This window comes from Panthera onca, chromosome Y (genome assembly GCF_046562875.1).
Source record: "Panthera onca isolate mPanOnc1 chromosome Y, mPanOnc1 haplotype 2, whole genome shotgun sequence".
Taxonomy (NCBI): domain Eukaryota; kingdom Metazoa; phylum Chordata; class Mammalia; order Carnivora; family Felidae; genus Panthera; species Panthera onca.
In genome coordinates, this window is record NC_138358.1 from 12,332,022 (window position 1) to 12,348,029 (window position 16,008).

At 56.2% G+C, this 16,008-nt stretch overlaps 1 long non-coding RNA gene and 1 pseudogene across 1 annotated transcript; one reads left to right on the forward strand and one right to left on the reverse strand.

Moving 5' to 3' along the window:
* Positions 1 to 3,035: 3,035 nt before the first annotated feature.
* LOC145715075 (guanine nucleotide-binding protein G(s) subunit alpha isoforms XLas pseudogene) lies at positions 3,036 to 5,612 on the reverse strand (annotated as a pseudogene).
* Positions 5,613 to 7,579: 1,967 nt separating this feature from the next.
* On the forward strand, positions 7,580 to 15,980 carry LOC145714870 (uncharacterized). Its single transcript, XR_014137022.1, has 4 exons — positions 7,580 to 7,957; positions 9,541 to 9,721; positions 14,357 to 14,439; positions 15,860 to 15,980. It is a non-coding gene; the product is annotated as an uncharacterized LOC145714870 (long non-coding RNA).
* Positions 15,981 to 16,008: the final 28 nt, after the last annotated feature.

A 16,008-nucleotide genomic window follows, 5' to 3' on the forward strand; every position in this document is an offset into this window, starting at 1 on the left:
ATTAATTGAGATTCACTGTATAAATAAAGTGTCATGGCAGGATGGCCATTATTATATACAGCATTTACCCGAACGCTTTTAATAAATGTAGCAGATACTACAAAATTCTCATCTACAAGCCCCTCAATTCTTAAAAAATGGGGGATTCATACCCAAGTTGGGTTTCCAAAAACATGGAAATAGTCTATTACTGAATACTGTTAGATAAGAAAAAAGCTTCCTCTCTTACATATTCTAGAATTTTAGTCATGTTATTGATGATCTACCTACCTACCTATCTCCTCTAAAAAGTTCCCTGCAATGTGGTTAAAGTGTTTGGGCAGGAAAAATGGAAATGGTATCTATACACACACACACACACACACACACACACACAATTGTTAAGCACGTCACAAATCAGGAACCATATCAAAGGATGGTCTTTTGACCTGCATTTTCAGCGGCAGGACTATATGGATGTCTTGTTTTAGGTTAGGATGCTAGGATTTGACTGTTAGTGAGAACTCTTGTCCTAAAGGTAAGTAAGTCCTCATCCTTCCTCCCCCACCCTCCTCCTCACCGAGATGGGGGACCTCTCTCGCCACTTTGGCAGAATGAAGCCTGGCGGGAAATGAGCCCGGTTGGACAAATGGCATTTACTGCAGCAGGTGACGCTGGCTGCCTAGTTCAGGCTCATGTCTGATGTAGCCTGAGGTCAGGGCTTCTGGACCCGTGGCACCCTGAGAGCAGAGTCAGGGCAATCGTAGGATGACCCCAGCAAATTTCTTTTCATTAAGGTGAATTTTTCACCCTGGATACAAAACAAGGGTGAGCAAATTAAGCTTCTGATATTCTTAAGACCTGGCCCCAGACGTGGACGGTTTGCGGCAGGACTGGCGTTTGCATAATCTGTGGTTGAAGCCAACAGTCCTGGTTTGAGGGGACTGTGCTGACACCCCCACCCCCCACCCCGCCCCCAGAATAGGGGTCTCCACACATGGAGGTCTGCTGGGAAAGCTTCACTGCACAAACAAGGCAACTGAGGCCCCAGCGTGTCAGGGACGCGCCAACTAGGGGTCAGGTGGACACGGTCACCTGGCTTCCCGTCTGTACCCCCTCGTGTCCCCTCCTCACCAGAGGCCAGCTTCTCGGGGCTACGCTTGGAATACTGCAATGAGACTGTGATGGCAAAACCAGTCGTCCGCAGAAACACAGAGCCTTGTCATTTAAGGGCTCTGTCTGTGGCTTCAGCGGAGTTGGGACATCCCACGTTTAAAGCTGCTTCCCTTCTATTGGTGTTTGGGAAAATGATGATGTCGTGATATCCCCGGGTGGGCACAGCTAATGACCACTGCATTTAAAACTGTGATGTGTGAAAGGCACACGTGTCACAAAAGCAAACAGTCACGTGCCTGATGTCATTACTAAAAAACCATCACACGTTATATGATAGGTAACAAACAAATGGAGCACGGCTTTAGACATTGTGATCTTCAAATCCCTTGAAAGGTCTTAGAGAACACAATAAAGAAATTTAGACTGTGAGCTTCACTTGGGAAATTTTCATTCAAGCCACACATGCAGACCACCGCTAACGACCGCTCTAATGACCGGTGTGACACGAGAAGCCCATGTCTCAGATGGGAGCTGAGGTAAGGCTGGAAGAGGGGAAGGAGAGGAGGGGAGGGGAAGGAGAGGAGGGGAGGGGAAGGAGAGGAGGGGAGGGGAAGGGGGAGGGGGGAGGGCAAGGGAGGGAGGGAGGGAGGTGGGGGGGAGGGCCCTAGAGAGGGGAGGGGGCGCGGAGAGGTGGCAAAGATGAAGAGAAGGAGGGGAAGGCGGAGGGTGGCGGGACATATCCGATGTGCTTAAAGAACACAAGACCTTTTTACATTTCTTGGTATCCCAAGTCCATTGGCAGAGGATGTTACCTTTGATCCTCTTTGCCCCCAGCTAAAGCTGCTTGGAAAGATTCACATTTACATATTTCACAAGTCATATTCACAGTTTTTACCACACTTCGTCCACATGCTTAAAATATACTCGAAGCATTTAAAAACAAACTTTTTTTTATTTTAATTGCATTTCAGAGACAAGACAACATTTCACTCCCAACGCCTAATACTCTTTTTAAACCAAGCCCCTCCTACTGTGCTTTGTAAAAGCGTAAATGATTGGCTTACCTCGGGCTCTTCCCTAGGAAAAAAAAAATCATTTCATATTTTTTAAACACAGCCACGCCCACCCTCTTGGAACCAGCCCCGTGTAGGTTTGGATCCAGACCTGCCTTTAGCAGATTAAGTGGGGGTTTCGGTTGTTGTTTGTTGGTTTGTTTCTTTTCTTCCCCCTCCTCCCTCCATCCCCCCCCACCCCGGGTGAGCTGAGTGTGTGCAGAATATCGAACTTAACGTGTGTCGCCCCCGACGCCCCAGATACCTGAGTGTCTGGTTTTTCAACCGTAAAGGCGGGAGGGTTTGGCGAACGAATGAGAAGTGAGGAAACGCTTAGCGCAAAGGGAAAAAAGAGAGAAAGACACACAGAAAAAAGGTTATGGAGGCCGGCGAGAGGCGGCCCCCTCTCCCCCGCGCCAGGGGCCCAACTCATTCCCCGAGATGCCCCACCACCTTCTCCTCCGCAGTCTTCGCGCCGCCCGCCGCAGAGCGCCAGCGCTCAGGTACCTCCAGAGTGTGTGCAAACACGGAAAGTTTTTGCCCGCGCCATGGCGCAAAACACAAGACAGCCCGTTCCCCAGTACAAGTACACGGTCGGCGGGTAATTTGGGGGTGCCAGCGATGGGAACTGGGGGACACTTGAGCATATCATGCACAGGCGGACACAATATGGACACCAACAGACACCAACGACAAGCTGTCTGCGTCCAAGCAGCAGGGCCAGGCGAGGCGGGGGCGCACCTTTCCCCAACGACCCCAGCCCCCCTCCCCCCGCCCGCGGCCCCAAACCGCGGCTCAGCCCGGGGGACCCCGGGGCCCCTCCCCGGCAGTTCCTGGCTCACCTGAGGCCCCCGCCTTCCTTGCCGGCCCCCACCCCAGGACTCGGGGGCGTCTTACGGTCGCTGGCGCTGGCTTGTCCAGCCGGAAACGACCCTCAGTGTTGCTCGGCACCACTTTTCTCCCTGGAGGGCACATACTTCGACCACCCACACCCAGCCGAGGCCCCCTCCCGCTCCCAGGGCAAAGTTCGGGCCCCTCGCTGGAACTTTCTAGCAGTCTCTTCCCGCCTCGGCCTGGACACCCCCCTCCTCCCGCAGCCAGGCCCCGAGCCCCACCGGGCAGCCCTGCTCCCCGCGGGCAGAGTCCGCCGCATTACCTAGAAGCAGCAGGCGGTGCGTACACATGTACCCCATCTTTTCTTCCTGGAGTTGTTTGTCGATGAGCTGGCTGCGTTTCTTCTCTGCGCGCTTCTGGGCGCGCTTCTCCAGGGCTTCCTTGCGCATCTGTCTGCGCTTCTCCGCCAGGGGAATCTTCTTGACCTTGGGGCCGGGGGCGGCTTTGGGCTGGGGGCTCTCGGATCGGCCGAAGCAGCCCCCGAAGGCCTGCAGGAGGAACTTGCGGAGCAAGTTGCGCCGGGGCTTTCGGCGGCGGCGATTTCGCCGGGGCTGCAGCCAGCGGCGGCATCCGGAGGTCCCATCGTCGGATTCATCGCTGCTGTGGTCGTCGTCGCTGCTGACCGACCTCTCGTCGTCGTCGCGGCCGCGGCCAGACCTGCCCCGCCAGGCAAATGCGCGAGTAGGCTGCGGAGTAGGCGGATCGGCAGCCTGGATCTCGGGGCTGGGGGGTCGGAGGAAGCGGAGCTTGGGTCGGGCTCCAGACGCAGGGGCGGCAGGGGCTGCCCCGGCGGCCGGAGCGGCAGGGGCGGCAGGAGCTGCCCTGGCGGCTGGAGCTGCCCCGGCGGCCGGAGCGGCAGGGGCGGCAGCGGCTGCCCCGGCGGCTGGAGCGTCAGGGGCGGCTGGGGCTGCCCCGGCGGCTGGAGAAGCAGGGTCGGCCCCGGCCGCTGGGGCTCCGTCCCCGGGAGAGGGGACTTTTCCTTTCCCTGCAGCAGAGGCGGCGGCTGAGCCTCCTTCCATCTCGGCTGCTTCTCCCTCAACTGGGGGTCTCTCTCCCTCTGCTCGCTCTCTCTTAACTGGGGCTCCGGAGACCTCGATGGGCGGGCCGTCAAGCGCGATTGGGGGGCTGTCCATGTTGACGGGAGCGTCGTCGACCCCAACGGGGGCGCTGCCAATCTCGAGCGGGGGTCCGGAGATCTCCATCGGGGGGCCGTCGCCCGCGAAGAGTGGAGGAGATCTGACAGCCTCTCGGGATGGGCTGCCGATGGCGCCGGGGACCCAGAGGGGGGGCTCGTTCGCGGCGGGAGCGAGGAGGACCGCACTCGGGACCGCGACTGCCGCGGGCTGGCCGATGCTGCCGCCGTCGATTTGTGGGATAGCTCGGGGGAGCCCGGGGGGTGGGCTGTCGTCCCCAAAGGCTGCTCCATCAAACTCAAATGGCATAGCCTCCTCAGGGGGAGGACTACAGTCTCCTCTGAAGCCTGTGGTTGCTTCAAGGGCTTCAAGGGCTCCGGGCTCCTGGGGAGGAGTGCTAAAGACCCCTGCACCTGGGCCTCCTGGAGCGAGGTCTGAGACCTGCAGGAGAGGCTGGCTGCAACCTCCCTGTGCAGGCTGCTCAAACTCGAAGGGCATGGCTTCTTCAGGTGGAGGGCTGTAGCCTCCCAGGCCGGGTGTGGCATCATCGAAGGCTCCGGGCTCCATGACCGCTGGGCTGAAGACCTCAGGGCCTGCATGGGCCCCAGTGGTGTCTCCGGGCTGCTCCAGGGTAGGCCAGAAGCCTCCTGGGCTGGGCTGCTCGACCTCGAAGGGCATGGCTTCCTCGGGAGGTGGGCTGTAGCCTCCGAGGGCTCTGGTTTCCTCGATGGCCTGGCCCAGGTCCTGGCAGTTGGGTCCGGAGACCTCGGGGGGTCCACAGGCCTCGCCTTCAATCTCGAGGGGGACGGGCTCGCTGTGAGGCGGTTCGGTCTCCATCTCTTCGGCTGCGCCAGGCCCAGGACTGGGGGCAGCTGCCCCTGGGGCCTCCAAAGGTGGTTGCTCGGGCTGTTCCCCGAGTTCAAGGGGGATATCGCGTTGTCCTGACATATTATTGCCGTCGAGGCAGTTGCGCACGCCCATAACACGGTGGCGGACTCTTAAAATAAACTTGGGGCCCCGTGAGACGGAGCACCCAACCGAACTAGGGTGAAAAAAATATCTTCAAAAAAATTCAAAGTATCAGCTAGAAAGTTCTCCAACCTCACTTTCCAACCCTCTTGAGGTCTGGGGCTTGAGGGCCTCAAACCCAAGACCAAAGCGGAAGCAAGTCTATTGTTGCCGGTGCAGTTTTGGCTCCTTCCTGGCCACTTTTTATCCCCTCAGGCTGCCCCTCGGCGCCCCTCTTGGCCTGCCTTTGTCCCCTCCGCTCTCTCTCTTTCTCTCTCTCTCTTTCTGTCTCTCTGCTCCAGGCCAGCCCCGCCTGCTTGGATCTGAGGAGCGTGCCGATTCGGTCCGAAAATCGCTCGTAGTGCTCGCTCTCTGCCACCAGAGGACGCCGGCCCCGATGCCAAGGCGGCTCCGGGAGCCGGATCCTGGCGCCGGCAGCCCCGGACTTTGGGTAAGGGGGCCGATGAGCGCAGGCCTCGCAGGGATGTTTTGGCTCCTTCCACTCCTCTCCCTGACTGATTTGGAGTCTTTCTCCTCTCTTATCCCCTGGCCAGAGAGAGAGAGAGAGAGCTCTCCTGCGTTGCGGGACACGTGACGCAAGACGTGGGCCCGGGCTGCTTGAGCGCAGGAGCTGAAAACCCTCCCTCCCAGACCCAAATGACTCTCCTCGGGGGAGGGGGGAACCGCAGGAGGGTTTCATCACCCCAGGATACCCCTGAACCCCTGAGCCGCAGCCCCCAGACCTGGGCAGCCTCCAATCTTGAGCTCCAAGTCCGGAGTGCCAGGCTTTGGGCGCGTGGGAAGGGGGCACGGGCGCGCGCGGGGATGCGACAGGTGGTCGTAAGCCCACCGGCAGAGCGGAGAGAGGCGAGGGGCGAGGGGCTGCCGCGTGTGCGCCCACAGTTCGTTTTTAAAACGCCTTAGGGTACTTTCCACCGCTTCTGCAGCGTTTGTTTGCCGGTTTGTCCAGGCTGGCTCCTGTAAAAACACTCAATGTCCCCCATCCCCATCACACTCTGGGGGTCCCTGCGGTAGTCTAGAGTGGCGCAGGCAGGGTTTTCCCCCCGATTATGTGGACGATGATGCAGGGGAATAAGAGGGTCTTGGGCGCGCACCACGGAGACCCTCTAAGCGGTAGTTGCCGCGGCACGGAACGGGGGTGGGGGGGCGCGGGACACACGCAGAGACCCCATCCGGTGCAGGCCTCAGAGTTCCGGGGGTCCTACTGTTCTGGGGAAGGGTTAGCGGGATTCGTGTTGGGACCTGCGGCTGGCTTAGCGTGGTCTCAGAGACTGGACAACCCTGTGCGCACAGAACCCAAAGATACACACTGTGCCGCGCCGGCAGCAGCGGCTGTGATGTGCCGCTCTCGGCCGCGGGCGCCGGCTGCAGGGTCGGTCGGTCCGCGGCCCCAGTTCCTCGCCAGCCCCTCGCCAGCCCCCCTCCGGCCCTTCTCCTTTCGCTATGGGTATCCCAGGGCAGTCGCTTTACTTTTCCACTGCTAGAACCCCCAGAGGCGCGGCATTAAGCCCGGCCACAAGTGTAGCGGTCGCCTGGCTGCGCTCCTGTCGCCGAAGCTCGTGTGGGTTTGGAGCCGGCTGGGGTAAATACCCGCACCGGCGGGGTGGGCTTGGCGCGTGCAGGCGCACTGCTCTGGGTCTAGGGTCTGGTGTCTGCGAAAGGATTTGAGCCGCGGGGAGGGGGGGGGGCGCGGGCGGGAGTTGCTGCTTGCGGGTCACGTACGACCCGGGACGTGGGCATGAGGGCTGTCTCGCCAGCGGGTGACACGGACCTGCCAGCTACCTGTAGGGGCAAGGCAGCTGGGCATGAGGCAGGTGGTCGCCTGGCGTGCGGGCGGGGGAGAGATGGCAGGAAGAGTTTCACGAGGGGTGGGCGGCGGCGAGCGGGAACACAGCTCGGGTGGCTGTATCTACGAGCCGCAGGCGGGTGAACCACGCACGGTCCAATCTCGTTAAGTCCAACGCATCCCTCTTAGAACGATGGGACCACAGCCACGGCGCACCACCGTCCCGCACCCACCACCCACGTGGCCGTGCTGCGGGAGAAAGCTGACCAAGTCGGACTCTGGGCAACGTGTGGGGCCCCCCAAAGGCGTGACAGGTCAGCTCCATGGGTCTACACACTTGGAAATGCCAACACTGAACTTTGGCTCAAACTTTGGCCAACTATCCCCGTGAGCGACGGCTCAACCCTCTGGGCGTCCAACTGAATGGGCCAACTGGGTCGCGACCGTCCACTCACTCCCCTCCGACCCCAGTGCCGGGTCAACCATTGGGCTGGGGTCACGCCAATCAAGGTGGCCTGGCGAATGAGCAGGGGGCGTCCGACCGGAAACCGGATATGAATGGGAGGTCCAATAGGGGGCGCCGCGTTGGAACGCCCTAAGAGGTTGTGCTGCTGGGGTGGTTGGAAGCGGTTGGTGGGCGGGCGTATGGCGGCCAGGCCTGGGACGCCTCGAGGCCGGCTGGCGCCGTGGGGTCACTCTTCCTGATGCCACAAGTCACAAAGGCTGGAAGGGAAGGTTGGGGGCTGACAGGGGTCAACCCTAGGTCTCGCAGGTGGCGGTGGGCAAACCCTCCCGTCCGGGGGAACCGGTGCTGAGACCAGGCGAGAAGGAAGAAAACGTCCAGGGCCTGGAGGTAGAGGGCCAGGACCCTGAGGAGGGAGAGGGCTCACTGCCCCGATGCAGAGGAGCAGTCCCAGACGGAAAAGGAGTTGAGGCCCCAGGGCTGCTGCGCCCTGCCGAAGTAGAAGGTCAGTAGACATTGGGGTTTGGAGCCCCAAAGGGACGGGTTGCTCCCGTTCCGGGCCTTGCTTCCCCAAAGCACTATTCATCAAGGAATGGGTACAGGGTCTCTTTGTTTGACATCCTCAGGGGCGTCTGGGACCCCCTTTGTTCAACTCTTTGGTATCTTTGGTTCTTTGCCTGGGGAGCCCGTACACTGAGGGGATAAAGGCCGGGTAGATACCAACACTCCATCCTAAAGGATAAGCAACATAAAAATGAGAGGAAAGACCTCTACTGGTGGTGGGGTGGTGGGGGGGACTCGAAAGTGTTGGTGGGGAAAATGGCGTTTCAAATGGGCCTCCGTGGATGGCTAGGGCCCTTGGCTGCCATTGGGGGGTGGGGGGGCGGGTGGAATGATAGGTGTGGGCCCATCAGGAGCAAAAGGGGGAAGCTGGGTAAAGAGGACAGGCCACAGCGCAGAGTCTTGGAGGCGCAGTGGGAGTAAAGAGGGATGAATGAGATCAGATCTCTCTGAGGATACCAGGAAGTTTCAGGGCAAGCACTCTCGAGGCTGTTCTGGTAGGAAATGGAGATGATGAATGCCAATTGTGCTGCAAGGGAGGCTTTGCGCTTAGTTTTAGTAAAGATGGAGGGAGTGTGGAGGATGGTCCCACCGGAGCGAACAAAGGACGCCGTAGCTGGCCTTGACCTTTAAGGTGGGGAGACCCACATGCAGTGAAGGAAGCAGCAAGGCTGAATGAGGGGACTCAAGAGGGCTCCCAAAGGGCCCTCGAGCATCTCCTGTGCTCCCAAGGCACAAAAGGTAGAGAAGCCAAAGTGTGGCGCCTGGACGGTGGGGACACAGGTGACACGGGGAAGCGGGGAGGATCTTGGGGAGGGGTGGCATGGTGGCGGAGCCAATTTGGGTTTGGACTCGGCAGAGGTGAAGGAAGGATGGGAGTCGCAGTGGGGTTTTTCACGGCCTGTTAATTAAGAGCGTGGGCCTGAAGTGTCGAAGGAAGCGCGAGACCTCAAGTTCACAGTGACAACCATCCTTCTAGGATATGGAATCAGGGGCTCAGATACCACCCTCAAGGGGAGGAATATATCTGGTGACAGAATCTGGAGTAGCGCACTAGAGGAGAAGAAAAGCTGCCTCGGGAGAGAGCAGTGGGCTAGGAAGGACTGGCGGGGGGGGGGGGGGGGGGGGCGGTACACGGGAGGGGAGGATCTAAGAAGAGCCATGTACCTAGTCAGGACTGTGGCTTCTTAGCCTCTGTGCTGTAGACATCGGGGCCAGACCATTCTCTGCTGTGGACTGTCCTGGGCACTGTAGGGTGTTAGCAGCATCCCTGGCCTCTACCCACTAGATGCCAGTAGCAGCCCCTTAGTTGTAGCAGCCAAAAATCTGTTAGATTTTGCCAGATGTCCTCTGGGAGGCAAAATATCGCCCCCGGATGAAACCACTGCTGTAGGCTGAGAAAGGACCCTCAGATCGGAGTAGGAATCATTGTAATTGAAAGGTAAATTAGGACCAGGGAGAAAACATTACGCTGTTTACCTGCGATGCTCCCTATTGTCTACTCTTACTAATTTTTTTCTTCCGTAGGGACTGGCCACCAGAATCTGAAACCTCAAATCACTCACGTGAGGGGGTTCAAAGCTGAAAGCATCACAGATCAGCAGTGGGACTTGAGACGCCTCAGAAGTGCGTCCAGATGTTTGAGGAGCTGGCCGACGCGAACGGCAGCTGGCGGGCCTGGCCACGGGGACCTGAGGACCCCGCTAGGGTAAGAGCTGGGGGCGATTAGCTGCTGGGTTGACTGGGGGCGGCGGGGGGCGGGGGGAGGTGCTGTCTGGTGAGCATACTCTAGACTGGTGAGCTTTCTGGCTCAAGACAGAAATGGGGCCTGGCCCTGGATGCAGATTGGCCAGTGACAGGTGGTAGTGGGTAGCCTAGGCCACAGTGCCAATTCTGGATGGATTTCTATCAGAGAAAGGGGTCTGTATCTCGTAGGAATAAGCAGGAACAAGGAAGGAAGGTCAGTGAATGAGTTCACACCGATGACGAAGAGGAAGGCAAGATAGGCTAGTCACAGGGTGCCCCAGAGAAGGGGGTGCTGGGGTCAAGGGCAAAAACTGTGTGCCAGGGTCTGGGCCCTGTCCCCACAGGGAGCGAGCGGGAGCAAAGGCGTGCAGTGAGACGGGTGTATCCATCAGAGAAGGAAAGGGCGGGCTGTCAAGTCCAGGTGAAGGTCTGTGGGAAACTGCGTATCCTTAAAAAGATCCTTAAAACTGCTACTTAAAAAGAATATAGATTGTCTACGCTCCACAAGTCAAGAGAGGAAACACTGCTTATGTTTCAGTTAACCCGCATTTCTGAGGAAAGTCCGCCCGTTCACCAAAAGGCCCAGGTCCCTCAGGTAGGCTCGGCTCTTTGTAAGCGAGTAACCCCCTGCGGAAAGAAGGTATTTCTTCACTCTTGGCTCTCTGAACAGCACCGTCGCCATCTGTAGGGACATGGCCCCCTGCCTCGGTGACCCCGTGTGGCGCCCTGGGCTTCCCAAACTCCCATCTTCCTGCTATATTGACACCTGCACCAGCACACGTCACACTCCGCAGATGGCCGTTAGTACGCTTACATTCGGGGATTCTTAGTCGTTGCCAAAAGCACAAGGCGCATCCAAAGTTTAAGTAGCTGCCTGTCAACTTTCTCATTTCATCCCCGTATCCAAGAAAGAGAAAGCAAAGCAGGCAGAGAAGGAGGTGGTCGAGAGGGAAAGGAGCAGAAACCGGGCAAAATGATCCTTTTTTTTTTTGGCAGTGGTATTTCCTCCTAGCCTAGCGTTTGGGGTGGGGGCCGTCTGCAGAAGAGCACTCTCTGCAGACCACTCCCGTCATTGCTGTCTGTCCGTGGATTTCTTTGGAACGCAGAAAAGGAGAATCTTTTCACCAGCTGGGAGGAAAAAGCAAAAGCCAAAAGGAGAGAGAACCCCGGGCAAGAGGATTCCGGCAACTGTTCTGTTTTTCTACCTCCCGGTGACCATTGTTTTCTGAGTGCGAGAAGACTTTGAAGCTGTTCGGTTAATCACCGTTCAGTTAAGACCTGCCGTGCTCATCTTTCTCCATTCTAGCATCTCCTCTGCCAGCCTCGGCCGGTGGAGGCAGCAGCCTCCTGTCTGCAGAAGGGTCTGCGTGACCAGGCTGTTTCAGGCAAACGCCAGCCGGAGAGAAAACGCCTCAGATGGAGGTCAGGGGCAGGTGCACGGCTGAGATTACAGATGGGCCGAACCAGACTTAGGGAGACACTCGATCTGCTCAGATTAACAAACCCCGTGCTGCAGCCCCAGGGGCGGAGGGTCTCCTCCCGGGAATTCAGACCCCTTCATTCAGCTCGCTAGCTAAACTCAGCAGCCCTCGACCTGGAAGGGTTACCCACTTCTGCTGCGGCCAGGCACATGGCCGTCCTCTGACGGCCTGTGCTAGCGCGGTGGGCCCGCACATTCTCGACAGTCGCTGGAACTGGGCTGTGGGTTCCTTCTCCAGGCTAGCTGATGATGCAGCAGAGAATGTGGAGGGGAGAAAAGATGAACAGTGCCCCGGGAAGGGGACTAAGAAAGGGGTAAAAGTGGGGACTAGAAGGGCAAGAGGGAATCCCAGAAGATAAATCTGGCTTTAGCGGGAGCTCTGTTTAAAATTCCGGGAAATCGTGGCGGAACTTCCAGGCACTCTGGGAGCATCTGGGCACCGTAACCTGCATTTTTTTTTTTTTTCAACGTTTTTTATTTATTTTTGGGACAGACAGAGAGAGACAGAGCATGAACGGGGGAGGGGCAGAGAGAGAGGGACACACAGAATCGGAAACAGGCTCCAGGCTCCGAGCCATCAGCCCAGAGCCTGACGCGGGGCTCGAACTCACGGACCGCGAGATCGTGACCTGGCTGAAGTCGGACGCTTAACCGACTGCGCCACCCAGGCGCCCCCGTAACCTGCATTTAAGGGGAGTGGTGGGTCTCATGTTAGCGCAGAGCCTCAATTTCCCAGGGTGCGTTCTCCTCTTGAACTCTAATGGAGACAGCAACGTAAGCCAGAGTATTCAGCAACCGGCTCTCGCCTGGGGGAGGAGAAACTTGTCTTCAGCTGGCCACCGTCCTTGGCCAGTGTGAGAGTCGGGGCCTCTCCCTGAACTGAGATCCAAGATTTAGGATTTGAGCTATAAAACGACATTTCCTAGGTTGTAAATCTTTCATTTTGGTTGAAGCCACTGAGGCACGTGTACAAAAAACTCCCCTGTACCTATGGAATGGAGACCGTAGAGACCCTCCAGGGAGAGGTGACCTTAAGGGTACCTAAGCTGCAAGCCCCAGGGTGGCCCTCCACCGCTGTGCCTGGCTATTAAAAATGCTGTTCCCGACGCTACCTCTGCTGCCACCAGATTTTTGAAGATGGCCACGGAGTTGCCCCTGAATCTCTTTGTCCCTGAATCTCCCCTTATTTGTGCGTGCTAGTCTTTATAGCTCTAACACGGACGGGCTTTGTGACTCCTGTGTCCAAATCTTCTCTTCTGTTCCTTCCCTACTGGTCGTGTCTCCCACTACCTTCCAGTTTTCTCCGTGATCCCCCAACACCTTCCTTTCCCTTTGTTGTTCGCAAACCTTCCCGCACGTTAACAGGCACCACTGCCATCTGTGCACGCTGACCCCCCCCCCCCCCCCCCCCGTTACTTTGCAGCCTGCCTACCCTAAAATAAGCTCATAGAATAAAAATAGGCTGTGTCCACGTGCAAAGCCAGGAAAGCGGCCTCCCCAGTTCTACCTTGCAATGGGGAGTCTGCTGGCAGGCGGGGGCTGTGGCGCCAGCTCCTCTTGGATCTTGGATGCCCTGCCTTTCCTGGCTGAGCGTTGTCAACAGGTGACAGGGGCCCCGCACTGCAGACTCTTGGCCTTGGGAGAACTAAGTCACTAGGCTGTTTATTCTGGCTTCTCTGCTATGTGAACCGACTGGGCACCGGCACCAGGATAGGTACCAGGGGCTGGGGGGGGGGGGGGGGGGGGGGGAGGGGGAGATGTGAGATTTTTTTTTAAAAAGGGAAAACCAAACATTAGTAAGATTTATCTTATATGTAGCCTTGTAATGTGCAGCCAAAAAACAAAAAACAAAAAAAACAAAAAAAAACACCAAAACTGGGATGTTCAACCATTACTATTTTTTTTTTCTTTTTAACTCCATTTGCTCCGCTAGCCCGTGCATTTGCCATGGAGGAAAATTGGTTTAGGGGGAAGTGCAAAAAAAAAAAAAAAAAAAAAAAAAAAATCTTAGCCATTACAAGGTCCTGCAGTATAGAAACAGATATACAGTAAATTTCTATAACTATGGTATTAAAATTTCATGGGAGAGAAGCAATTAAGGAAAAAAAAAGTCTGAAAAAGCTCTTGGGAGGGAAGGATAATAAAAACAAACACAGGAGCTAAGGAAATGGGTTTATCCTAACTAGCTGCAGCCTCGGAGCTGCGTTGGCAGGTCTGGCCTAATCAGGACACTTACGAGTGACTGAATGATACATTCAAGCACTCGTGGTCACTTGACACGAGTCATTGCTGTCCGACCGCTCTCTCCCAGAGCAGGTAGCATCACCTCCAGGCTGCAGTAACGCTGGCTTCAGGCCCCCTGCTCCCCCCACTCGGAAAAGCTTGTTTTCACACACGAAGATCGAAGATCGGGGAGAGCAGGTGAGGGGACCAAGCAGGCACAAGACAAACACTTAAAGATCTGCTCGGAAGGATGGCCATTTTTCCCCTTCAGGCTAGTAACAGGACCCAGTGGGATTCTGTATTCCCTAACTTGCCTCCTTGAACCGTTTTTTTGCCACCCATTCAAAAACAGATCGGATAGAATCAAAATGAGAACAACGCAAAACAGATTCCTTCACAACCGGTGCTTTTTATTTGGTCACCCTTGAACTTTTTTTTTTTTTTTTTTTTTTTTTTTTTTTGGCTCCGTTAGTGTTAAAGTCACGGACGGAGTGAGACTGGGCAAGCCTGGGCTTCATCGGCCCGCACGCATTTGGAGCTGAAGGGGATACTGTGAACATCTCATTCAGTTCCTTCCATTGTCCGTGTGAGGAAACTGAGGCAGTGAGGTGCTGGGGCTGGCCCAGGCCTAGAGGTCCTTGGGGCTTACAGGTCCTGCTGTCCACTCGTGGGGCAGCAAGATTCAGGAAATGGTCATGAATGTCAAAACCCCGAAGGGAGGGCGAGGTGTCCCATCCCTCATTCTGGAACAGGGGGATTAAAGATATAATGGGAGAGCCTGATCCCTGTTGCTGGGCAATTTCTAAGAGCAGGGCAGCCCTTGAGCCGGCGTCTCACCTCTGGAAGCTTAATTTGAGTTTAGTAATTGGTTTTTTGTTGTTGTTGTTGTTACAGATACATGCTTTCCCCTACACCATGGTTTCTGCTCAGTTTCCTCTCAATAGCTTCCGTCTGCAGGAAGAGCGGTGATAACACAGGTAAATTGAGTAAACTCCATTCAGATTATTTAAAAAAAAAAAAAAAAGACCTCATTCTTACCCACATGGAAGTTTCAGCTTCCTCATGAACTCTTCCATCCCAGCTGCTAAAAGTGAGGGCTAAAGAGCGAAACGGCTGTAAGCAGTTCCGGGGGCGAAAACCAGCTTCGAGTGCGTTAAAGAAACATCCTCTTAAAACAATTCCAAACTTTACACTTCCCGGTTCTTGAGTTCCGATAAACATAAATGAAAAGTTTTGTTTGCCAAACTTTCGAGGTCAACCTGGGCCAGATGGCTGGACAGCACACAGCATGTGACCACTGCTCTAATTTTCCAACTCAGAAAGTTGAGTTTTAAGAGGACCTCTGTCCAAGAAAAAGCAAATTTCTATTAAGTAAATGATCCACGGAGCAAAGGAAAATCCTAATGCCAGAGCAGACCATCACATTTAAGTAGCTTTATTCTCCTCCTCCCCTCCTTCCCCTCCCCCCCCTCCTGAGAAATAACCACAACAGGCTAGTAATTCACTTACGGGCTCAACCTGCAGGGTTTTTTGTTTTTTTTTTTTTTTTTTGTTTTTTTTTTTTGAGCGAATTTCCTCACCAGACACACCCCACCTAAACTGAAGGAGCCAAGTGAGCCCATTCAAATGCTAACCCCAGTTTACTGGGTGAGACAAAGGGCCAATTTGGAGCCTAGTGAGTAAGGAATGCTTGGGAGAACTTGCCAGAAATGCCTCTGGGGAAAAGAAAAAGGTAGTGGAGCCCCAGTGTCTCAGGTAGTTAGAGGGTTTGAAGTGTCTGTAGGGCAAAATCTCTTCCTTGGGGGGGTGGGGGGGCACTTCCTCGGGGGTGGGGCGGGGGGGTGGGGGTGGGGGTGGGTCTGGCATATTTCTCAGCGGTTCTGGATCATCTCTGATGGCTGTTCCGCCCTGACACAGGGCTGGAGGGGTGGGGGTGGGGGTGGGGGTGGGGGAGGTTGGGTGGGGCGGAGGGTGGGGGAAGGGAGCTGAGTGGGGGAGGGGCGTGTGGGTGGGTCACAGGCTTTCACAACGGAGGCACTTTATGAAACAGCGCAGACTATCTGTGTGTTCCTAGACGGGGGACTTCCACCCCCAATAATGAGCTTGATGTGTATTGCTGACAGGAAAGCAAGTGTCTCAACATCCAGGCTTTTGTTCAAACACAGACCAAGACCGAGGTGAACGTTGTGGGCTGGGGCGCTGAGGACTTCCTAAAAACCTCGTGTATTCTCCCTGCGACACGGCAACATGCTAATTCCTCCAATGAAAAACCTAGCTCTGCAGGCCGAGCGGACCCCCCCCCCCCGCCCCCGCCCCCACCACCCGGTCTGGGAAGACAGCTCCCGCACGGAAAAAGCACACCAAAACCAGCCAGGCAAACCCTGGCTTCTTGTGCAGATTCACCAAAGACGTCGCACTTGGTGAACGCAGGCTGCTAAGACGTTACCACAGGAAAAAAATAACACGTAATGCCACAGAAAGGAGCCATATGCCCACTGGTGACCTGAAGTAGAAATTTCAACTTCGGAGAGCTCCATCTCACTTAG